At 38.0% G+C, this 26534-nt stretch overlaps 1 protein-coding gene and 1 long non-coding RNA gene across 3 annotated transcripts in view; both read left to right on the top strand.

Moving 5' to 3' along the window:
• Positions 1-26534, top strand: part of LOC134669561 (uncharacterized) — a 475395-nt gene that overhangs the window by 17399 nt on the left and 431462 nt on the right. The window lies entirely within an intron of this gene.
• Positions 6176-26534, top strand: part of LOC134669439 (fibroblast growth factor 22) — a 204246-nt gene continuing 183887 nt past the window's right edge. For both annotated transcript variants that reach the window (XM_063527022.1, XM_063527019.1), the window contains exons 1-2: positions 6176-6403; positions 6798-7013. The gene's annotated coding sequence lies outside the window, so the exon portion shown is untranslated. The remainder of the gene's footprint in view (positions 6404-6797; positions 7014-26534) is intronic.

Genomic DNA, 26534 nt, shown 5'->3' with positions numbered 1-26534 from the left:
AATTAAATAACATATTAAATATCTTAAGAACGGGTCACTCACGTATTTTAAGTCCAAAAACGCTCGACATGTTTCACTCCGTACCGAGGAGTGTCATCAGGAGCTTGCGTTTACGGTGACGGACCGGCGCAGACTGCGGGCCGCAGCTCTCCGCGCCCGATGACTCGGCGCAGGCGCCGGTAGCGGCAGGGGGAGCGAGAAACTACCCTCGTTTATGGCATTATTGTCAAATGACGGGTTGCACGCAACACTCACTACGTCATTCGCTAATGGTTCGTCCACACTGTCCACCGACGTAGTACCCAAAACAGTTTTCCAGCTTGTAGGCACTGACCAACCACAAGCACGGTTAAAATTCGGATGACGACTAATTTCGATAGCCTCCTTTAGAGGGTACTTTTCGCTGAATCACAAACTTTAACCGAATTTTAACCGTGCTTGTGGTTGGTCAGTGCCTACAAGCTGGAAAACTGTTTTGGGTAGGTACTACGTCGGTGGACAGTGTGGACGAACCATTAGCGAATGACGTAGTGAGTGTTGTGTGCAACCCGTCATTTGACAATAATGCCATAAACGAGGGTAGTTTCTCGCTCCCCCTGCCGCTACCGGCGCCTGCGCCGAGTCATCGGGCGCGGAGAGCTGCGGCCCGCAGTCTGCGCCGGTCCGTCACCGTAAACGCAAGATCCTGATGACACTCCTGGGTACGGAGTGAAACATGTCGAGCGTTTTACGACTTATAGCGGAAGCAGTTATAAAGTTGACCCAAAAATTTTTTATTAAGCTATGAGCTTCATCACATATGTTCCTTGAGTAATTCTAAGCATTTCAAGCCTGGGAGCCAATAAGAAATGTGTGTCTACTCGGATTTGTAATGGATTCAAACTTTCAACCCCTTTTTAACCCTGTTAGGGGATGAATTTTACAAAACGCTGAAATTACTTTTCCTGTCTTTTAATAATATCCCCAAATACAAAGATTCAAGTCCCGCGTTCGAAAATTTTTTTGATATCCATACAAACTTTCAACTCCTTTTTCACCACCTTAGGGGATGAATTTTCAAAAACGCTGAAATTAGTTTTCTTGTATTTTAATAATATATCGTTTTACGAAGTTTCAAATTCCTAGCTTAAAATAAAACTTGAACCCCATACAAACTTTCATCCCCTTTTTAACCCCCTTAGGGGTTGAATTTCTCAAAATCGCTTCTTATCTCTTGTACACTTTATAAATGTAATCTAGTGTGCAAATTTCAACTTTCTATCTTTTGTAGTTTCGGCTCCGCGTAGCAAAAATCTCCAACCAAATTTTTCACCTTTTTACGTTTTTCTTGTAAAATTACTATGAAATTGAAAAAACAAATATCAGCAATGAATTCTACGTCTTTGGTTTATACGAAAATGATACCAAACTTGCCCTAGTACCCACCAGGATCAGAGTAGATTTTTTTTAAAGATGACGGATGGCGGCCGTCTTTGTACCCCACCCTCCCCCCCACTTCACGCTAGAAATGCTTAGAATTACTCAAATATCAGATGTGATGAAGCTCATAGCTTAATAAAATTTTTTTGGGTCATGTATGGCAGCGTTACATAACTGACTCCAGTATTAAAACACCTGAGTGACCCGTTCTTAAGATATTTAATATGTCTGTGTCTCACGGAAGTTTTGGAATTAAATAACATTTAAATAATTAGGGTTCCGTACCCAAAGGGCAAAACGGGACTCTATTACTATGACTCCGCTGTCCGTCCGTCCATCCGTCCGCCCGTCCGTCCGTCTGTCATCACCAGGCTGTATCTCACGAACCGTGATAGCTAGACAGTTGAAATTTTCACAGATGATGTATTTCTGTTGCCGCTATAACAACAAATACTAAAAAGTACGGAACCCTCGGTGGGCGAGTCCGACTCGCACTTGTCCGGTTTTGTTTCAATAACGTTATAAGTACAAGGTGTACCTAACAAAAATGCCGGGTACCTGTCCATAGGTATATTATTAGGGTTCCGTACCTAAAAGGAAAAAACGGAACCCTTATATATAGGATCACTCGTGCGTTCGTCTGTCCGAAACTACCGGACCAATTAAGTTGAAATTTGGTACACATATGGAAGTCTGTGACCCAAAGACGGATATGTAACGTCAACAAATAAATTTTAAACATAGGGGCTACTTTTGGGGGGTAAACGATAAAATTAAAAAACAAAGTTTTGAAAACAGGACCCCTATTTAATTCGACAAGCGACGTTTGACTTATCGTGTTGATCTCCCGTTGATGTGGGAAAAATCATAAGTTCTCGAATACGTACAATGTCAAAATTTTACATTAACAATCCATAGTTAGGGTGACAAGCAAACAAAACCCCCTTAGTTTAGAGTTGAGTTTTGGTTGTACCAAATTATATTATCCACCGTTGATGGAATCAACACTCAGTATGCAATAAAATCAACTGTTGATTTGACGTGGATGCGAAATCTGACAGTTGTACGTGTCGAATTTGGCCCCAGTATCGTGTTACATATCAAACGAAAGAGCTCATTGTGAGAATCCCAAATATATTTTTTCTTATAAATTTACAATAATAAGTTTAGAAGTTATTCAAGAAAATAAAAATAAAATGACTATTCCCCCCCTTTATCTCCGAAACTACTGGGTCTAAAATTCTGAAAAAAATACACAAAATAGTCCTTTACCTAAAGATGACAGGAAAACCTATTAGAAATCTAGAGTCAGGCGAGAGTAGGATTTAAGAACAAAAATGCAGTTAGGTTTTTTTAGGGACACAGCCCCTATGGTTTAAGTGAAACGTGATGTAGACAGCTATTGCGAACGCCCTAGGCCGATATCCGCATAAGGCCGAAGGTCCGAAGCGTCCCGAAGAGGCATGCCTTTAGCTTCAATGCGTGAGTCGGACTGAAGACAAAAAATGCGACTATTAGGCTGTATCTGGCACACAGCCGCAATGGTACTTGTAGTACTGATTGATTAGGTTACTATTGTTACGTGTTTTAAAAAGCACTATACAGGGTGGCCAAAAAAAAGTGTATTCCCGTTGCCAACGTGCAACCCCGAAATCGCGAAGAAAAATTTGGCTGTATCATACATTTTGGCTGGTCCGTTTTCTATGGGAGCATACATTTTTTTCCGCGATTTCGGGGTTAGTCCTATACTAAAAGTTGCTATCTCAAAACCTCCTTGGCTACGGTAATGCACTTATTTTTTGGCCAACCTGTAGCTATTATCTCTCTTCGGCCTTCGCTTTTATAACACTTTCGGAAGTTGTAGGAAGCACGACCCGTCGGACGCTCCGAGTTTTTAGCTCTATGCGGAGCTCGGTCTTCAGTCTTCGCAGTTGGACACTTGTACTATTGTTCGGCATTTAATCTTCAGAGTTGTAGAGATATAAGCCACCACGCCAGAAAACTTCATGTTACATCTGGTTTTTGATTGACCCATTCGGGTTTTTCAAGACGATTCACTCACATCACGTACGTTTCACGTACAAAAAAAAATGTTGAAAATTGATGTACGGAACCCTTGAAACGCGAGTCCGACTCGCACTTGACCAGTTTAATTTTTTTTTTCTATTCGATGGAGCCGGTAAGCGGCAACTTCGTTTTAGCGCAGCGTGCCGAAAGGTGACGTTTTCCGCACGGAACCAAGAAATAGTACATTTCGATGCTAGTGCGGAAGGTATGTCATTACTTCACGAGTACCGAGATATCTTGCCACGAGCCGCAGGCGAGTGGCAAGACTCGGGACGAGTGAAGAATGACATTTCCGCACGTGTATCGAACGACGTTTTTTAATACAGTTGCGAAAAAATAAGAAAAACATTGTTAATCGTACACTAAACAAAAGTGGTAACAGTGACAGCTCGGTTAGACGTCGTCTTTAAGTATATTATATCTATGGGCGTTTGACAGCTATTCCGTTCCATTCAGTCAACTTATTAAGAACGGAATTTTCAATATTGAATATTAAAAATTAAACGTGTTATAATGATGAAGAGGTAAGTAATTAAATATGAAATATGTAATATTTTTCGTATTCTTACATTAACGGTAGGTTTTTATGCTGATTACGACGTTTAAAGGAAACTAATATTAACACTCATCAATAAGTAGTCGTGAATTGGAACAAGTATAAATTTAAAAAAATTGGAAAAGTAAAAAGCACTAGTTCGAGATAACCAACTTTCCGCACGCTAAACAGCTACGTAAAGTAGCACTTTTTGAGCAACTGTATTAAAAAAATATTATTGTGATGTATGTGGGTACTTAGCCAAAAATATAGGTAACATGTAAGTGGGTAGCTACATATTTCTTTGTCTAGATTAAATATTGCAACGAACGGACGTGTGTTATTTCGCAACCCTTAATAGTAGGACGCCACCTCCTTCCACCATCCCTATTTCTCAGTGGCGACGAGGATATGTTATGTGTTATGTTTTTACCAATACTCGTAGGTAAGTAATTATACAGTTAGGTTAAAATAAGTATGTGGTTTTCCCCGCACAAAGGTTCTTATTATGCTTCAAGTGCAATAGGTTCTTTTTATCTGAAATTCCAATTCTAATAGAAAAGTCCTTATTGCACGTATAAACAGGCATGTTACATCTGCAAGTGGTACCTATAGGTAGGTATCTGTATGAAATTAATCCCGGGACCCATTATCCAGGGTTGAAATGTTGAAACACTTGAAACTGTTGAAAGTGGTGTAAAAGTGCTATAATAGTTATTTGTTTTACAAGCGGCAAAGTTGTTGTTTAACCGCTTAGCACGAGCGGAAATATTGATACCCGAGCAAGCGAAAGATTCCAAAATTAAACAACGAGCGTAGCGAGTGGTTCGAAAAATGGAATCTTGCACCTTGTTGCATCTTGTTTCAAAGCACGAGAGTTAAACAAAATTTGCCCCCGAGTGAAACACAAATTTTTTCACCACACCAACCCAAAGCAAATATTAAATGTAAAATACCTACATATCAAACAAAATCAAACCAAATCAAATCCAAATTAATGTTATTAAATATTTATCATCCAAAATCATCATTTAAAAGTCAATTCTACCAGCAAACATAAGAAAACAACTAAAAATTTGCATTTGATTATTTTGCCTCGCATGTCAATAAAATGCAACTTTGCTATCAGTTTTTGAAGTGCAAAGTAAGCCTTTCCGAGCAGGTGTGGTGAAAACAATCTATCAAAATCGTTACAGACTTTTCTCGGCCTGACTCTGTCAAGTATCAGCTCTTTTCCAAAATAGTGTATGACATTTTTTGGCATTTTTTTTTAAATAAAGAAACACTAGTAATATGGATCGCAAATGGTCTGAAATAAATCATTTAAATTTTATTTATTTATAGCGTATAGGTTATTAATCTTTTGTATGTAATAATTAGGTAAGTATTGTTATATATTATTTACACCTCAAAACATAAAACATATGGTGACGTACAACGCCGTCTACTTTCTAATTTACGGCTACAATATTTATATTAGCGCTACTGGGCTATAGCCGCGAAAATAGAAGTTCGCAAATTGCGGGGATTTTTCTGTCACTCTAATTACGCCTTCATTGGAGTAATAGAAAAAATTCCCCGCAATTTGCCAATTTCGGTTTTCGCGGTAGCCGCTCTGAAGTCGCGTAGCAGTATTCAATTGTGTATGCTTCGTAGTTCTCATGACTAAGAAAGGCTGTATTCTAGTTAGGGGCGCGGAAGCAATCGGTCAAGTATCCGAAAATTACATCATAGAACATTTACCTGTAGTGTGCGCAAACGCTTTAAACCAGATTTTGCCAAACGAAATTAGGACACAATGTAGCGATGAATACTATATACATAAGTTAAATCTTATAATTTATGGTTTAATTTGAAAAGCACGTAGCGAGGTAGTCGAAACAATTTTGGAAAATTTTCAAAATGGCGATACCATGGGGGTTAGCGAGGTATACCTACAGTTATCAAAGTTAGAAATTGCGTTAGAGTTAGTATTTAATTTTGATTTATCACTTTACAACTATTCGGCTCTAGAAAAAAGCTAGCAATCGTTCCGAAAAGCGGCGTAGAGGATATGAAGACGCATAATTTTTTAAACGACTGTAGAATGTATGTAGTGTAACGTCTTGCTAACCTTTCACACTGTTTCAGGTGTTTTGTCAGCGCTCTCACATTGAGCAGTTCAGCCTTAACGAGTCCAAGTGTTAGAAGTCGTGAATATTCTGACCCTACGCGCGTTGACGCTACGGGGACGTTCTACGTCCGAAGAGGTTTAAACTGTATCGGCCGCTCCAGATAGCCGAGCCGCGACACCGGCAGTATCGCGCGAGACCCCGGCCCGACCGGTCACGCCATGCGGCGACCCCACGCGCGCACAAACTCGCTACCGATCCAATAAAATAGGTAAATACGTGACAACCAAACAAAAAATACCACAGTGCAACCGAACCGTCAAAAAATTTTTTTTGAGGTTAGAATTTTCGGCGGCGCTTTCGAGCGGCATTTCGTTGCATAACGCTGCAGTTAGAGAAAAGTTGACGCGGTGAAAATTTTTTTTCTCAAAGTTGGCACACGGTGGCAGATTTGGGCCGATTTCAGTGCAATGACTTGTGCGCCGGCCTGTTACGAAACGCTCCAGGCAAAAAGTTTGCAAAAAAAAGTTTCCGCCGCGCTAATTGTTGGCCAGTTTTCGGCTTAGAGTTTAACAATTCGTCGTAACCAATTGATCGGATCGTTTGCACTGTGATATTTAAGCAAAGTGTTGAAGTGTTAGTGTCATTAATATTGTGTATTTCAGCTGGGTGGTCGGTGAGAAATGTTACTAGTATCCATTACTTCCCCGTGCGATTTCGTTTTGCCAATGCAGTGTTAGATACTAACCACAAGTGAACCCGATCTCGGTAACAGTACGAAAGTATCGGTGTTAGGAAACACCGCGGTTTGGAAGAATACCTAGTGTGTGGACATTCGAAAGGGTACGGTTACTGCTGACCCTACCGGACTATTGATACAGGTGAGATAATTGCCATCATTTAAAAAATTTGTTAATGACTTGGCCGAAACACTGCCGAGCGTATGGATTTTTAAATTTTATTTTTATTCGCGTAATTATAACTGGGTATTTGCATAGTTTAAATGTGTCTTATGTCAGGAATTAATACCCGTATTTGAAAAATGGAAAATTAAGTACTTACCACTGAAAATGCATCTTCCTAACCTAACTAATAAGTAGGCAGACAGAGCCATGCACGTAACAAGAACAATCATGTGCGTTCATAACCCAAAAAATTAAGGAAAATATCATGATCACACATATTTTAACTTATTTTTGATTAAGTGATAGTGAATAGTTATTTTTTTACAAGGGGGCAATGTTGTTGTCTTATTTAACTCTTCGTGCTAATATTGACACCCGAGCGAGCGAAAGATTCCAAAATTAAACCATCGGAAAGTGGAGCCTAGAGCGTTGCGAGGATTTCAAATTATAGAATTTGCTACCGAGTAAAACACCAAAATTTTCACCACACCCATGTGAGACATTCAAATCTCCCTAAATCTAGATATTTTGTTTATAAAATTTGTCGGGTCTGGCTCGTAAGCCCACTGCATTGCAACCTACACTTGCATTCTACTTTATAGGAAACCATTTCGACATACCAACGTACTTGGCACAAATTACACTTTTTAAGATCCGCTGTCGGTAAAATTAAATTCGTTAATGGAAGTTAAAAGTAGGTACCTACTTAGTCGAAATACCTACCTAATACAGGGTGTTTGGTACATCGTTTGCCAAATTAAAACGGCAGATAGGTTGAGTCATTTGCTATCTTCTCAGGCCTAGAAATTTTTAATTTGGTGCAAAAAAAATTTTTCACTTCTATGACAGTTTTTCGTAAATTTCAAATATTTACTTGCGTAGTAGTAAAAAAACCATGGCCAATTTTGTTTTTCTAGGCATGAGAAGATAGCAAATGACTCGAGCTATCTGCCGTTTTAATTTGGCAAACGATGTACCAAACACCCTGTATAGGTATAGGTACAGAGTGAAAGTGAGAGTTATGTCCTGTGTTTGCAAAATTATTTTTTTACCACATCGGTGGTAAACAAGGACACGGTCCGCCTGATGGTAAGTGTTTTTTCGCAATTTGATTTTTCTATTAAATTTTTCATTATACTTTTCTATTTATGTATTTCGAAATTTAACGTGATGTAAAAAGTTGCCATCTAAAATAAAATCGGCCCATTTCAATAAGTATAAGAAGAGTAAGTAGGTAAATACTTATCTTCCCATAAAAAAATTAAGAAGTCAACTGGATTTTTAATAGCTTCTTATTAGATCAGATGTATTCCTTCCCATAAGATATGGAACATAAAAGTTAAGGTTTTGTATTACTAGAGAGATACCAGCTGATTAAATATGTTTGGGAGCCGTCAAGGCCAGTGTTCAGTGCATGCATGTAAGTCTGTGTTGATTTGATAAAATAGTCGTGGATTTAGTCTAGATCTTGGTACAATAAAATTTAGAGTTCTAAAGAAAATATACACTTTGAAAGACCAGGGGTCCGCGATTTGAATTTCGAGCGCTCAAGTTCGTCACTCGAAAATCTGTGGGAAACGGCGAATTGCTATTTTTGAAATACAAGCGATAGAAAGTGTCATTAACCACTTGTTTTCTATTCTATTAGAAGAATATAATGCCTAGTAGTGGAGATAGTATTTATGGGAGCCACACAAAATCGAGCGTTCGAAATTCAAAAATCGGCTCCCATATCGTCAATCACTAAGATGTCCACGTATTGTTACTTGCAATGAAACAATGAAGTTTAATATTTGCAGCAGCAATTAGGATTGTTCATTTTTTTTCAAATGTTCTATTTCGAAAACCATTTCGAGATATAAGGTTTTTAAACAGTTTCCGACATTTGCTGCGATATAATAATTGAGGATTGAAGATATTTCAACAAATATCCTTATGACCTTAGTTTGACCTTCTCCTGGGCTGAATGTAAAGTCATTGCATAATAAAAGTTATCGAACCATAGTAAATAAATCCGTCACTCACGTATTGTCAAAGTTATCATTGTCATCGATTGTCATAACAAAATTTTTCAGTTAAACCGCTGCGCTTGTTTGTTACAATTTGATTTATAATTAATACCTAAACAGTAGATTTCATTGCTTAATAATATATCAAAAACCTTGTTCCTATGTGTGGGAATGATTGACAAAAATAATAGTTCGAATCCACGAAGACCTACGACGTGAAAGATGGTGCCGTGAATTAAACTTGGAATACCTACCTACTTCACGTGTTACACACAGTATTGCTGTGAGAATCACGTTGATGTAAGTATAAAATTAATATTAATTTACTACAATTAAGTATTTAAAAGCTCACTTTATTGGTAGGGTCGTGGTATCTATTTATTTTCTGTGGTAATGTAGCCAGAGTATCTAAAGGCAAACCGTTAAACAGAGATGGTGCCTACTAGAAAGAAGGAATATACAAGAATACATAGCCATACTCAAATTTCAGCCTGAAACTGCTTTAAAAAGATATAATTTCTAATTTCCAGGTACATGTTGCAGTTCAAGCTGCTGATATCATGGTGGACAAGATTTAATAAAGAGTTGTGAATAATAAAACATGTTTTTGTTTACCTACTTTTTTATTAATTTGGGAAATATGTTATATATGTTTCCAAAAAAAATAGTAACTTTACATTAAATGTATGTTTATCATGTTCTGCACGAGCATCTGACAATGATGGTTTCTTGTTGACCATCCAGAAGAGAAGTGTATGGTTTGTTATTTACTCTGTTCCCAGGCATTATTTACGGTCGTAAAGTATTACGACGATTAATAATTAATATGACGTTCGTTTCAATACAAAATGCTCAACTTTGTTCTGGGCCCAAGTGCAGTTACATATCTCACAGCTGTATCTAAATAGGAATCACGATGACCTGAAATAATAGGATATAATTAGCAAAATTGGCATGTTCCTAATATAGTAGTATAAGTATGTAGTACAATATCCAAACAATGGTGACAAGCCGGTAGAAAGCACCCACTGGGTGCTAAGCTACCTTTAGCAATGGACGCTTGTAACGATTTTATGAATCCAATCTTCTTACAAATCGAATCAGTTAAAATATATATGATGTAGGTGACTTACATTTGTATTTTTGCTCCCTTGATTTCAGCCAAGTTATGGTTGGAGTTGGATGCTATATGGATACATACTCCAATAAAACTAAGTTATATTATATAACTTAGGCAGATTTCTGGAATCGGCTTTCTCAAATTTATAGCGTAGGTATTTTGAAATTAATGATTCAAAATAAACGAGTTTTCCATTCCAGACGATTGTTATTTATAGAAACACGTGACACTGACATTGTCGACAGGTGACATTACAATCAATTGACAATGACAACTATTTTTTTAATGCTTGTTGTTGCTTGTGCATTATCCTAATCAGCCGACGACATGTAATTTACGAGAAGTCGTATCTCATATTTTCAATAAATTATAAATATTCAACCGAGCCACGAATTACTAAATCATTCAAATTGGTATCTTAAATTAACCTATATTTTCAGAAAATAAAATAAAAATGGGGGTCTAAAAAAAATGAACAATCCTAATTGCTGCAGGAAATGTCAACGAATCATATTATAGAGTCGGCAATAACGTCGCACTGTAATACTGCTGCAGTAATGCTGGTGCAGTCTAAATCGGAACAGCACAAACTGCGGCATTGAGTCTAAAGCACAAACTGCGGCCAGAAAGCTGGGCGTCCTAAATAAGGTGAAGCGATACTTCACACCTGGACAGCTTCTAACACTTTACAAAGCTCAAGTCCGGTCGTGTATGGAGTATTGCAGCCACCTGTGGGATGGCTCAGCTAAATACCAACTCGCCGCTTTGGACTCAGTGGAGCGCAGAGCCAGGAGGATGATTGGCGACAAGAAGCTAACGGCTAAGCTTCAGACTTTGGCCCATCGGCGGAAAGTCGCCAGCCTGTCGGTATTCTACAGGTTGCACTTCGGGGAGTGTGCCCAAGAGCTACACGAGCTCATTCCACCGTCCCCATTCTACCATCGGACTTTTAGACGCACGGCCGGTTTCCATCCTTACTTGGTAGATATTCCGCCAATTCGCACTAAGCGCTTTGCTTCTACTTTCCTTATGCGCACTGCCAAGGAATGGAATTCCTTGCCGGCGTCTATATTTCCGTGCTCTTATAACCCGGCAACCTTCAAATCAAGAGTGAACAGGCATCTTCTGGGCGAGCTCGCTCCATCGTAGGCCACGTCTACGCCTCGGCTAGTCTGTGGCCATGAGTAAACCCATGCATAATAAAAAAAAAAAAGCACCTTTAGACGCCAAGTGCCGCCGGCCAATCAGGCAAACTCGACATTTCGACTAAAGTCAAAAGTATGTTTTTGGCTGTCCCTCATCGATCATTGATTTATGAGTTTGTCTATGACATAAAAATGACAGAAAGAAAATGCCTGAGCTAGATCACGTAGGTATTCTATTTGTCAATTTTGACCCCTTTTCGTGGCGCGACAGCTAACCTGAAAAATGTCTAATCCATCATTTGCAGACTTGAAAAATCTAGATAAGACTGAAAAATAGCCACAATCGGAGGCTAATGACCTCAAAACGACTCAATGACAGCTCGTCTAGTGACGTATTTATTACACTAAGATTTGTGTCTACTTTTTAGGGTTCCACACTTAGACTTCCACACTGGAACGTAGAGGTGCATCCTACAACCAATGTAATTTTAATTTTTACTCTAATGAAAAGCACCATGTATAAAAATAGAGTCTGTGCGGAAAGAGAATACTGCCGATGACGGTAGGTTATAAGTAATATTTAAAATAAAATTTATATTTAAGATTAGGACAAAAAAAAAATATCTCATATTTTAGGGGGTGGGGTGGCCCACACAAGTGTCTCCCGAGCGTGGGAATCTAATCAACTCTATGGCTGCTGCTCGACGCAATGTTGGCGCAACCAGGGGTGCGAAGCTCCTGACTTCGGCCAAACTCGGCTCCGCTCGGCTCAGCATTGCTCCGAGCAATTATTAGGGTTGGCACCACTTGACTTCCTTTTGCGTGCACGACCACAGATAAGATAATCACTTGAATTTTGACAACCCTAATTAGCCGAAAGGGATAGTGCCATGTATTAGAAAGGGATAGCATGATTCGATCCTGAACCGCTGTCAAACTTCGGTTTTGTAGGAAGCTTCCTTTCTGTACGGTAGTACTATTATTTATTCTGTGGCGCAACTGCGGAGCGACGCCATTTTCCATGGCGCTGACGCTCAAACGACGCTAGTTTGGGGTGGCCCTAAAATATGAGATTAAAATTGCATTGTTTGTAGGATGCACCTCTACGTTCTAGTTTGAAAATCTACGCGTGGAACCCTAAAAAGTAGACACAAATTTAATCTTATCGTAATAAATGCGTCACTAGACGCGAGCTGTCATCGAGCTGTAGGTACAGACTTTAAGTTTTTCCATGTGAAAATTTTAAAATTTTGGAAACGTTCTACTATTTCTTGTTTAAACATATCTGTTGCATCCTTGATCTGGGCGCCTCTTGACTACCTATTCCTAAAATTTAGCTTTTTCAATCAGATTTAAATAAATTAAAATTTTTAATTTTTACTAAAATAAGCATGTGTTTATTTCTTATTTTTCTTTTCATGGCTTTTAATCTACAAATACAGTAAACTACAAAACGTAATTCAAGACCAAAAAAAGTAAGAAATGTTGCCACTTTTTTACTAGCGCGTCTTGTATTTATGTACAAATAAATAAATAAAAGTACTTTTTTAAATAGTAGGAGTAAAATTACTAATGAATAAATTATTACCTTACAAATTCAAAACCCGGCTGCCACATCACAGGCGTAGCCTAGTGTGGGGCCACAGGATATATAAATATTGTCAACAAGGTTATTTGAAATAAATCTTATTCTTATTCTTATTCTATTCTTATCTTAGCGTGATTATTTATCAAAAGGAATTTATAATTTTAGAAACAAATTATTGCAATGGCAACATTGTCTCACTTTTTTTGGTCTTGAATTACGTTTTACAGTATAGTGTCCGATATTTCTGCACTCTTCGTTGTGCAACATTATTGTAGGTGACTGTACTTAAATAATAGGTTATAACTTATAATAGTACATTTACCCCAGACGCTAGACAATAGATACATCATTGGACAATGAAACTCCGTCATACAGCTACTTAGTAAAATCGGCTTACACGCCTACTACTTACTTGTGTTTAAGCTATTCATTAACATAAAGATATATGTGTGATACGTATAAAATGAAACCCACAATATATGAAGTCGATGACACAGTGTGTAACAGTAACAGTTTTTATAGCTAAGCCTCACGTAGACATATATGTTAGTAGACGTCGCATGATGTAATAAGTTTTCCTGGTGGTGGTCGAGCGATGTGAAACTTACATCGGCCAAGTCTGAATCCTGAATCATACTAATAAATAAACAAATCCTACTAAATCAAGGGGAGACAGAAACTAAAAAATAGTAGCGATTTTCAATGACACAGACACGCTCAGTTTCTGTTAATGGGTGTCAATCAAAATTTTTGTTAATCGCTTTCAATCAGATTGACATTCGCTTTAATTGGGGTTGTAAGCGATTGCCAATCATAGAGATTAATAACGATTGATCGTTTCGGGGCCACTGTACATAATTTGTTTTTAAGCAGAGACGTCTGCTAAAGATACCTGATTGTTCCTTTTTATGAATATTTTGTATAATAATGAAAACCTCAATGTTTCAAAAGAAACGTGTTGCTAACTCAGTTGGTTGAACCGCGGGCTGGTAGCTACCTAGGTATCTCAGAGTCGTTCGAGTCTCGCGCGAGACGATTAAAATTTCCTTTAAAAAAATTATAATATATGTCTGGGCCGTCACACTTTCTGTTGTAACTATTGATCCGAGAGATTATCGCGTCGGATCACATGGCTACCGACTTGGCTGTTGATATAGATATGTAATACGATAATGATTTTATTCTTATACCTATTATGTAGATCTCTTATGATACAGTTTGAACAAAGAGCGATTTTTACTGTTTTGTTAAGTGTTGTTACATTTAACTGGAATAACAACAAAAAAACGTTAGGAGACCTATTTATTTATCCTGTGACTGATATAATTAATATAATTATGTACATTCCATGTTCCATGACTTGACTTTGAAATTCCAAATTCACTTATTTCGTTATCATGGTATCAGTTACACAAGGTGTCAGTTTAGGTAATAGGTCCATGGTTCATGGTGTGCATTTCGGCGTACGATACCTATAAAAATATAATTATTTAACATTGTTAATCCGAAACGTTGCTTCTTAGCATTAATATGATAACAAGATAACGCTACGTCTTACGTAGGCGAACAACGCGCGAACGCGGCGCGGCGCGGCGCGGCGAAATCAATCCTTTGATGCCCATAGAAGTGTCCTACGTAACGCTACGTCTTACGTAGGCGAACAACGCACGAACGCGGCGCGGCGCGGCGCGGCGAAAGCGGCCGCCGCCGCGCCGCGCCGCGCCGCGCCGCCTGACATTCGCGTGCAAATCGCGCCGCACCGCGTTCGCAACGAGATCGCTTACGTAGGACACTTCTATGGGCATCAAAGGATTGATTTCGCCGCGCCGCGCCGCGCCGCGTTCGCGCGTTGTTCGCCTACGTAAGACGTAGCGTAAGCGATCATTGTCATGTGATCAATGTCATTTTCAGCTACTGCCATAGACAGTAGTCAAGATGGCGCCGGTCGCTGCTGCAAAGGCTGCGTTCAGCTTATGATAGGGCCGTGTCGTACGGCTGCGTTCGTGGCCCACAAATGGTCTCGCCGGAAGATCAGCGCTGGCCCTCGGGTCAGTATTATGCTGAGGCGAGCCCATTTCGTGGTAAACTTTAACGCTTTCCAACTTTATTAATATTTGTAGTTTTTAGTTATACTCTTGTATGTAATCTTAGTTTTAAGTTTATCACGAATAAAATGCTTGATTCTGATTCTGATTCTGATCTCGTTGCGAACGCGGTGCGGCGCGATTTGCACGCGAATGTCAGGCGGCGCGGCGCGGCGCGGCGCGGCGGCGGCCGCTTTCGCCGCGCCGCGCCGCGCCGCGTTCGCGCGTTGTTCGCCTACGTAAGACGTAGCGTAAGCATAAAAGGAATGCCATTTGAAAGATCCGGCCATATTACTAGTCTGATTGATGAAAAAACGTCCTTCTAATCGGTGCCGACGAGAAGTGCGACCAGAAGGCTAGCCGCATTGCCAGGTTGCAGTGATGGCCGAAACGTTAATGCAAGTGACCATTCTTGACCACAAACCAGTACAAATTGAACCGTCTACTGTAACCGTCCGTTATCGTTTACGGTATAATTTGTACTGGTTAATGGTCAATTGTAATTAACGTTCGGCCAACACTGCTGCCAGGTTGAAAGGCAATGCTTACACGCTGATCAAAATACTAGCCAGCCCTCTGGCAATTTCATTCAATTGCAATATTCTAGTCTACTTTCTAGCATGTATTTACTTTCACAATTATTAGGTAATTAGCGTAGCGGTGTCTGAGCGACCTCGCGCGGCTCTATATATAGGCGACCCTGACGTTTACACTGAATACTTAAATCTCTGAAGAATAGCGGATCGGACGACATTGTCAGGCCGTCATTATAGAAACATGATTTTGATTTGATATTCTATTGGAAGGCAAGCGTCAATCGTTACCAGGGGACCTGGGGCCAAATTCGACATGTACAACTGTCAGATTTCGCATCCACGTCAAATCAACAGTTGATTTTATTTCATACTGAGTGTTGATTCCATCAACGGTGGATAACATCATTTGGTACAACCAAAACTTAACTCTAAACTAAGGGTGGTTCGGTTTGATTTGCTTGTCACCCTAACTGTGGATTGTTAATGTCAAATTTTGACATTGTACGTATTCGAGAACTTATGATTTTTCCCACATCACCGGGAGATCAACACGATACGTCAAACGTCGCTTGTCGAATAGGGGTCCTGGCCAAGATGACAATCGTACATCGATAAACGCCAAACGAAAAGAAAATGATCGAGATGACAGACCGATGGTTTTAAGCCAAGGTGTAGGGTTAGTAAAGTCCGGGCTTAGGGGATTGGCTTTTACTGAGATCTACAGTGTGTTTCTGACCATGGGGCTTTAAATCCAGGGCTCGATTCTACTCGCTAAACTGAGCTACTTTTACTATGGCACCATATGGATAATCACAAAACTACTACTACTATTCAATGTTACGTTTAATCAAAATTAAGTAACTACATAAGTAATACTTTTACGTGGACTGGCCCTTCAGATAATTTGAGCACTTTGCCTGCTTAGCTACTGATGACTATAAAATGAATATGTATATATATGCGATGTAAACTGTATTCTAACCCTTTCCAAGATAACCGCCGCCAACACGCGTACCGCGATATAGCACTGATTTCGTGATAACTAGAAAGTATACACGCACGACGGCGATGCGATAAGATACCAGCGTTATCACTACCGAAATGTAGCGGAAGCGGCCATTCACATTCCTGTTCTAAAATTTAAATCAAGAAAATGTTTGCTTATAACAAAGAGTTACTTAAAGGCCCCAGTACACAATGGGCCATTGCCGGCCACTCCAAGGGACGCATTTATGCGTTAGAGGGAGCAAGTGATATTGCTATCTCATTCTACCGCAAGGCTGCGTCCCTTGGAGTGGCCGGCGATGGCCCATTGTGTACTGGGGCCTTAATGTAGAAAAATTTTATAATGTAAGAATAGGTCTTACCAATCTTACCATAATATTTTGTGGTAACTGGATTGCCAATCATCAATGTTGACAACTAGATCAACCGCAAAGTGTATACATCCGTACAATACAACACCATATATAATTCAGCAATTAATATTTTTTGTAATATACATTAAAATCAGAATGGGGCTCCTAGGCGTAAGTTGCCATATTAATTTTAATATACGCCATACTGCGATGCACCGTCAGCTAATCTTATTGGAAGCTCGGTAGAAAATATGAGTTTCAAAAAATTTTATCCACATTCATCAACTTTTTATATACTCGTAAGTATACAGTTTTGGTTTATATATTTTAGTTTTTTTTATCAAATTATGAAATCGGAAATCTGCCACTGGCCACCCGATACAACTCTTATTTTATTTATTTCAAACTTTATTGCACATGATATTGAACTTAATGCCTTAAGTCTTTTCTAACCAATAGCACAGATAGTGACATCCCATGATCCCATCCCAGATTAAGTGTGCATAAATTATCATTATCAACACATCAGCCAAAAGGGACTACATATCTCCTCGTAGTCGGACATTTTAGCCATCCCCAATGATTTAATAATCAGTCCCTTGCCGCCGTCAACACGAGATCGTTGACACATCTTATGCTAGCCTGTAATTATAAAAAAAAAGAAAACATAGAAAACACTGAAAATTTCATGATAACTAGAAGTCATACCTATTTACCGTTTTGTAGCATTAGAAATTGTCTTTGGCAATTCATGATGACGTTTTTCTACATAGACTGGTATCTGTAGCCAAAGATTAGAGCTAAGAAAAATAAAACAAGTAGCAGTCGTATATTTCACAGCAAATTTTCGACAAGACGGATGTATCCGTTTCACTGGCGATTTTCGGGCGTGGATCGAATACAACAAAACAAGTGTCAGACACAGTGGGACCAGTTTACTTATACATTTGACGCCCCCGCAAAAATCGGCAAACTGTTTTGTACAGACAAGGCGTCTCCATTTGGTTATATCCCCCAAGACAATTATTGATCTGCTATATTTTAATGTGTAATACGAGTAGGTCCTGATTTCATTCATTCATAGTCTATCTATTGAACACTACATAACCGATAATTAATAACTCCTTATATTTCTTTATCACTTAGTAATAACTAATAAGGACGTATAAATTCGGGATTACGATAAAACTTTGTGTATAAAGTGGATATTTGCTTTCACTTTCCGCTTGAGAACAAATAGCGGAGTTTCTCGGAAAGGTCACAGTAAATAAATAAGTTAGTGATAGCGAGGTTACGAACGAGTTAATTGTTATGAGAGATATCGTCCTAGCATAGCTATATATACCTATAGGTATGCAATGTAATTATGCAGGTGGTTTTGTTATTTATTTATTTAAAAACTGTTTAAAAATTTTAATCAAGCAACAAGGCCCAATATTACAAATACCTTACACACCTACTAATATATTTATGTATTTATGTACTAAACTATACACTATTATGTCTGACCATACTCTGAAGAGTCTGTGGGGTGGATATACCTACATAAATATCCAACATATATATGTATATATACTGAACAACTTTTACAAAGGGACCAACCCCGAAATCGCAAAAAAATCGAGCCTGTCGGGCTTTCCCACAGATGAGGGGATATATGTATTTGTCACCACGAATCAAACCTTGGAACTTTCAAACTGCCCAGAAAAAAAAAATAAAGCAGCAAAAGTTAGTATGTAAGTACTACGAAACACATACTTATAATAGACATACTTAGAGATTATAATGTAAATCACAGAAACAACTGTAAAATTGTTAGAATTAAGTAAATGGGTCAAACACGTTTTTAGAAAAGGTCACTTCTGTGGACAATACCATAAAAGTTAACGACTCTGGTACATATAATATAACCCGTTTTTCATTATTATTATTATTTATGACTTGAGTCTCAAGTACTAGATACTATAAAACGGGTATGACCCAAATAGGTTAAGTTACTTGCATAAAAAAGAGCGTATCTCGCCATCAAACTTCACAGTTTGGCGAGTTTTTATGTTATTTGTACAATGTATTTTAGTGTATTATGAATAAAAAAAAAAAAAAACTATTACGATGTCGATTATTGGTTCCACTTCGTGATTCTCGAGGTTGTCACGAAAAATTTTCCTCAATTTTCTAACATTAATTAATCACGTCCAGCGGCCCCTAGTTTATGGTCGTCATTTGTGTAACTTTCCTATGCGTATGCGCATTCTACAGGTTCTTCCGTCCGCTAAAATGCGCCATCTGGTTTTGAGTAACGCGTTTCGTGGAACTTGATTTGGGAATGGTGATGACCCTTTTTAAGGTTCCATAGTGTGGCAGAAACGGAACCCTTGTATAGTTGTGCCATGTCCGTCTGTCCGCCCGTATGTCACAGTCACAGCCATTTATGTCATATCATAAGTGTGTGAAAAGTGTCATATGTGCGTTCGAAACAAATAGAGTCAGTGAATGAACAAAAACATTTTTTTACATGCAATTTTTTATGCGAAAGTGACTCTACCTGCCTTTTCTCTGTCTTTGCCTGTCTATTATAATTTTACGATTAAACTAATTCCACCCTCGGGTTAAGGGCCCCCCCACATCTGGCGTCTTTTGAGCGTCGGCGTCTGTCGGCGTCGGTCCAGCGCTATGGAAAATGACGTCGCTGCGCAGTTGCGTCGACGCTGCGTCGACGTTGCGTCGACATCGGCCATAGAATTGTAGACGCCGACGCTCGAAAGACGCCAGAGGGCCTACCGCGAACCACGTTCGACGTGTTGCCCCTCTGTCGCGCGTGTAAATTCGTACGTAAGTGTGACAGGGAGGCAGCACGTCCAACGTGGTTCGCGGTAGGCCCTTATGATGTGGGGGGGCCCTAAGGGCTGGGAAATGACACATGCTGAATCCCATGTCATATTCCAAATCCCACCCGGGCAAAATCGCGGGCGCGTCATAGAACATTCGTTATCTTTTCAAAATACATGCTAAATTAAAGGGAAAATTTGGATTTATTATAATTTGCTCCACTAACTCTGCTATGGATCAAAGCGTCTGTTTAGATGAATTCTAAAGGGCACGGCATGTTATACCGCTTCCAACATTAAGGTTAATTGACTTCTCTAGCGTTATTGATTTTCAAATGTTTGTTTATTAAAATAACTGAATGCTAATTAACCAGGTGTGAAGAACGATGTTAAGATTCTTGTTTTAAGAAGAGGAATTTGAAGTGAATGTAATTGATTTAGAAATAGTGATTAAATACACATACATTTTCTCGCGTAGAAAAGTAACGTACCTAATATGTATTTAACTATTAAGTACCAAAATGGCATTGGTCGCCATTGCCACGCGGCACATACTTTACAGGGTTTACCAATCATTTTTGTTTTACCCAGTTTTGTTGAAATAAGTAAACCGCGTCACGTTAAAGAAAATTTCCTGGGCTAATGTAGCCAAGATTACAATCGTACATTGACCAACGAAAAGAAAAAATAAATATCGCGATGACAGATGCTACGAAAAGTCACGGGATTATTTCTATACGTACATTATTTGTTCGTTTTCTATCAACGATAGTCATATTGGCTAAGCCCTTTGATTTTCTTACTCCAGGTATTATTCGTATTGATGGCGGCACTATAGGCGTATTGATACAAATTCAAGTCCTGGCCGAGTCGATTTTCAGTGTTTTCTATGTTTGTTTTTATAATTAAAGTAGGACTTGTAAAGACCTACCCTGTAAAAACGATGGTCGAAATCTCGATACCCAAATAAATTTCGTGTCTTACTTTCACATTAAATATTTCATTTTCGATGCACTTTGGCCGGTATGTAAAGTGCCGATACAAAATATAGATAAGCGCGTTTTTGTACAATTTTAAGTTACGCTGCTATCTTTTATGTCTGTATCGCCTTGGGATACTGTTATGTTGGTTTTATTGCAATATTTAATATATTATGCTTGCTTAAACCGGTGCTTAATTATTTTAAGCAAATAACGAGTTTGAAATTTGAATGATAATAAATCTTAGGTAAAATGAATTTCGTAACTAGTTAATCACTTTTATAATAGGTAAATCATGAATTTGGAGAGGATTTTTACCAGGGAAAGAAAAGTGAACATTTTCAAACTGATGGTCATCTAATCTAATCTCGAGGGCAAACCTACAGCAGGAGTGGAACAACCATTGATATGACGATATAATTCCAGTAAATCATCTGCATGATGTTTTTTAAATAGGTACCTACCTATAGATAGCCTATGCAAAATGGCTTTCACCTTAATATCTATTAGCTGGGCGGATTATGGGTATTTCTAATTGAAAACTAAATTGTTTTATGAAATATGGTCTCGGGAAAGGCGGTAAGGTTAGTAATATTTGCACATGTTACTAACCGATACCATGAGTACTTATATATCTAGATATTCCCGCCTTATTATGTTTCTACAGTGGAACCTGGATAATTGCAATCTCAAGGGACCGGCCAATTTTTGTCAATTAACCAGGTTTTTCATTTAAGCAGGTCGTGTCAATTAACGAGGTTCAAAAAATCGTTGTGTCAATTATAGAGGTTTTCATTAATAGAGGTTGCGTTCCGACAAATTTCTTTTATGGAGGTGCAAATAACCATTTCAAGTAGATTTACACGCTTACATTCTATATATTGCTTCCGTCTATACTTGCACTTTTACACTACATTAATTACCACTTTATTTTCGTATCATTTGGGTTTAAAAAATTCCCTTGAATTGTGGAAGAAAGTTTTATTAGAATGTAAAAAGCATACTTTGTTTTTTATTGATCAAAACTATTTCACCTACTACCGGCTGTGATAGATACCCAATAAATAAATTAAATTCTGGATGGAGATATAAATAAAATGATCATTGTTATTAAAATATTGTTTCTGCTGTATAAAACTACATTATTTCAATTACAGAGGTAATAAGCAAGACTCGTTTCAATAATAGAGGTAAAAACAAGAGCAAAAATAACGGATTTTTTTAGCACAGTGTCAATTATAGAGGTCTTAAGTTGCGATGTGGTCAATTATAGAGGCAAAATTACGAAAAGCACTAAAATCTAAATTGCAATTATAGAGGTTCCAAAATTTCAATTATAGAGGCCTTTTGGTCTCAAGGGACCGGGACCGGACTTTTGGTTGCAATTATTGAGGTTTTCCATTTATCCAGGTGCCAATTAACCAGGTTTCACTGTATATGTACACGTAACGTTAATAGGTACAGGTACAGGTACTTACATTTTCTTATTTAGGTATACCTTATTATTATTATTTTCTTATTTAACCTAACTTAAAAATTAAAAACAAACGTTACTCTTATCATAAATTAATAAAAACCATCATTTAAATATAAAATGAGAGGTCACAGTGACACAGCACTTATTAAACTTGCGAGAATTTCGATAAATATTAATGTCCCGTTTGTTATTTTACGTCACATGCCATTTTACTTTCACTGGTCATACGTTAAAAGATTATTAGTACAGTTCTTAATAACGTTAGTAGGTATTAGAGCTGCTGTCTGTTACTTAAGGCATCTGTATCTTTCACATTTCACTTCTTCAGAAAAGATCTAGGTACCGATGTGTTTTATTCTTATATTCGATTTAGGTTATTTACTTATTGTCTTTTTGTACGTGTACGGACATGGAGAATTAAACATCCACAATTTGAATACTATCTTAAGTTTTATAAGCACTTTAAGAATAAATGTCGTGATCAGATCATAGATTTTGATTAGGTATTTCAAGAAATATAAAACCAAATTAACATTTTCTAAAATTTAGGACTGTCGAACAATATACAGTCAGCAGCAGATATACCTGAGCGGGCAAGGTGTCCAAGAAAACATATACACTTCAATCGTCACAAAAATAAGGACATCTAAGTTGCCATTTTAGCGTAGGCTTTCAGTTCGTCACAAATACCTTAACTTCTGAGTTTTTCTTTAACACATACACCCTTATTTAATCACAGTGACAATAACGGTTACAAAGTCAGTGGTAACTGAGCACTCAAATTCAAGCTGCTGTCATTAATACCTACACGCACTGCCAATCACGTACGTCAGCAGCTAGGGTGCCACCAGTTGCTAAGCAGTTGTTATTTCAATGGTAACTAAGCATCAACATTTTATCTGTTAATCTTTTAAAAAAATACTGTAGCAACTACGAATTGACACCTCCTTTCTTAAAGAAGTATTTTATCGTCAAGTGTCAAACTTAGACAATAAATAAGTATAGGTTCTACGAGAATGATCGGTTTTTAGGGTTCCGTACCTCAAAAGGAAAAAACGGAACCCTTATAGGATCACTCGTGCGTCTGTCTGTCTGTCTGTCTGTCTGTCTGTCTGTCCGTCTGTCACAGCCGATTTTCTCCGGAACTACTGGACCAATTAAGTTGAAATTTGGAACACATATGAAAGTTTTTGACCCAAAGACGGACATGTAACGTAAACAAATGAATTTTAAACATGGCAGCCACTTTTGGGGGGTAAATGAGAAAATTAAAAAATAAAGTTTTTCAAACTATATCGTGTTACATATCAAATGAAAGAGCTCATTGTGAGAATCTCAAATATATTTTTTTTATAATTTTAGAATAAACAGTTTAGAAGTAATTCAAGAAAATAGGCAAAAAATTACCATTCCCCCCCCTTATCTCCGAAACTACTGGGTCTAAAATTTTGGAAAAAATACATAAAATAGATCTTTACCTATAGATGACAGGAAAACCTATTAGAAATGTACAGTCAAGCGTGAGTCGGACTTAATTACTTAGTTTTTGATCCGACGCCTACGGATTTTTTAAAGACATTTCACTCAAGTTTCACATAAAAAAATACATTCGATGCGGCAGCGCAAAACCCAAACTTACTGCCAGTGGTTTACGAGTCATATACTTCCCGTATTGAGAAAGCCAAATTTGCGGCACGACCTACTTTTTCCCGTATCATGTCCATGTACAGGTTCCAACAGACCTGGAACGTTATCGATTTGACCTGAAAGTCGTTCTGATCAATAGACTATATCCTTGTGTATATACAGCAGCCGCCGCCCGCGGATCTGTATACTTAAAATTCCAAAATAATAATAATATTTATTATCTTCATCGTGTCTGTACGTGTTCAAAACAAATATTATTCATCCTCATATAATTATAAAAAGGGGTCGGACTTTTAGAGTAGGCAATTTTCAATATAGATGTCATAGATTTAATTGGCGCATTAATAAAATGTATCGACGCGGAATTTTGAACAATGCGCAGCACTATGACATGACCAATCTGAGCGCTGCGTGCCCGCCTTTCGGTGCGGTACGGGGTGATGGAATACGGACAAATAGTACCCGTACCGCGCTAAAGAAAAAAAATACGCAAAAATTCTTCCCGTACATTTTTCTTTTGAAATAGCGAATATACTGGAAGTACGAATATCGAGAATATAGTGACTCAACAGGTCATAGTTTTCTTACTCACACGAGAACATAGAAAAACTACCGCCACACTGGGGGTCCGTAAGACAAGCGCTGATAGCTGCCGCACCGGCGGAAAGTCAAATACGGCCAATGCTTCCCGTAACGCAGCGAATGTGTTACAAATTGTGTAATGTACGGAACCCTTGGAACGCGAGTCCGACTCGCACTTGGCCGGTTTTTTATTATAACTATCATAGGCGGCCGTTCTTCCAAACCGTAGAGCATATTTATATGTTAATATATTTATTTAGCCCGCTTATTGTACTAAAATATCCTATATAGTAGTAAAATACGATGCTCCGAATCGATCAAAGAACGAAGGAGAAAATAATAGAATTGAAACTTAACACGTTCACTGTCCCAATCTGACATGTAAACCTTATGGCTTTGTAATAGAGGCTAGCCGTGGCCCCACGTGAGGAGCACGGGCAGTAAAGATGTTAAGCATAACCAACTATGACTCCTCTCTTTATTTTGTTGGTTGGACTCATGATCCGCAAGAACTGTGCATGCCTCCTCTTCTATAGATGTACCTATGCGATAAAACCATCACTGCCATACATATACCTACGTAATATGCTAACTGTTGACCATAGGAATGACGAATTTTGTTTTTACAACTTAGCAGAGAGGATATCTAGAGTATACGGTATCAGAGATTATATACAGTATGTATCAGAACTAAAGGCCAAGAAAGAGACCCATTAATGTTTAGGTCATACTGAGCAACTTTTACTATGGGACCAACCCCGAAACCCCGGAAAAAAATTTACTCTCCCATAGAAAATTTCAACATCAGACCAGCAAAATGTATTAAACTTCCAATTATTTTTCCGCGTTCGGGGTTGGTCATGTGACATATCTTCAAAAAACATATAAACTTATGCGAAATTAATATAAAACTACAAATTAATAATAGAAATGAAACCAAAAAAAAAGGTGTAATCTCTAGGTGCGTCCGACTAAGATTTGAACCCGCGGTCTCTGCTTTGAAAAGCAAACGCCTTAGTAACAAGACCACAACGTGCCTTGACAATTTGCTCTAAATTCGGCTTCATTTAGCTTTCGCTATGTGTCACTCATTCGTTTTGATGATTCTATTCAATAAAAGAAATAGTTTGCAGTAAATTGACTGACAGGCCCCTGTCAATGGTTGAAGGGCAAAACGTGAGATAGATGTATGTGATGACAAAGACTGTACTGCTTTCGATGATTGTCAAAACGCTTTACCTGAAATTAGCATAGCTATTATTCATTCAATATACGACCATACATGTATGCTTTAAACGTCTATTTTTTCATATTGTTCAGATATATTTGACACGTTGACCGCTTAGATACCAGTGGTTTTTTGACAGCTAAGGTATCAATGATTTGTTGTAAGTGTATAAATTAATGAATAGCGACTGTTAAGATATTTGTGACATGTTGAGCGCTCACAGGTAAATGCTACCATGACAGTCAACAACTTTTTGACAGTTTAAACGTTTACCTCTCTTTGAGCACCTGGAGTGTATAGCGACTTCTGCTGCTGACTGTACCTACGTGTTTACGTAAAGTGATAAATGGAATTCCGAAAGTGTGAAGCAAAAGTAAGAAGGAAGGTGCGAAAAAAATTACGGAATTAAAAGATACAATCTAAAAAATTTCCATTTTAGGCCACAAAATGAGGACACAATTTGTTTTTAATTTGCATAAAAGGTTCGAAACCTCTGATATAAAATAAGTATGAAGATATCCCCCAATTAAATCAATAGGTACTTTAATCAAATGCTGGCAGTCATATTTATCGGACATTCAATCTTCCTTATCGATCGATGTTCTCAATACATGCACAAGTTACAATCTATTTACATTTCCTATTGCAGATATATATGTAATAATTGGGTCATTTTTATTTTATCATTCATGCATTGTCTGGCTCAGTCTGATTTTTATCGCAGACGTCTACATAATGTAAAACATCTAGATATGGAGATTTTTTCTATATCTGATGATAAATGAATAAATATTATGGAACATGCAGTCTTCCACAAATCCACTCTGTTCCATGGTAAGGCCAGTAAGCTCAATAAGGCTTGTGCTTGGGTAGGTACAAGATGTATACATATAATACATATATGTATAATAGATG

Source organism: Cydia fagiglandana, chromosome 1 (assembly GCF_963556715.1).
Source record: "Cydia fagiglandana chromosome 1, ilCydFagi1.1, whole genome shotgun sequence".
In the NCBI taxonomy this organism is placed as follows: Eukaryota; Metazoa; Arthropoda; class Insecta; order Lepidoptera; family Tortricidae; genus Cydia; species Cydia fagiglandana.
This window is presented reverse-complemented; position numbering and strand designations above follow the sequence as displayed.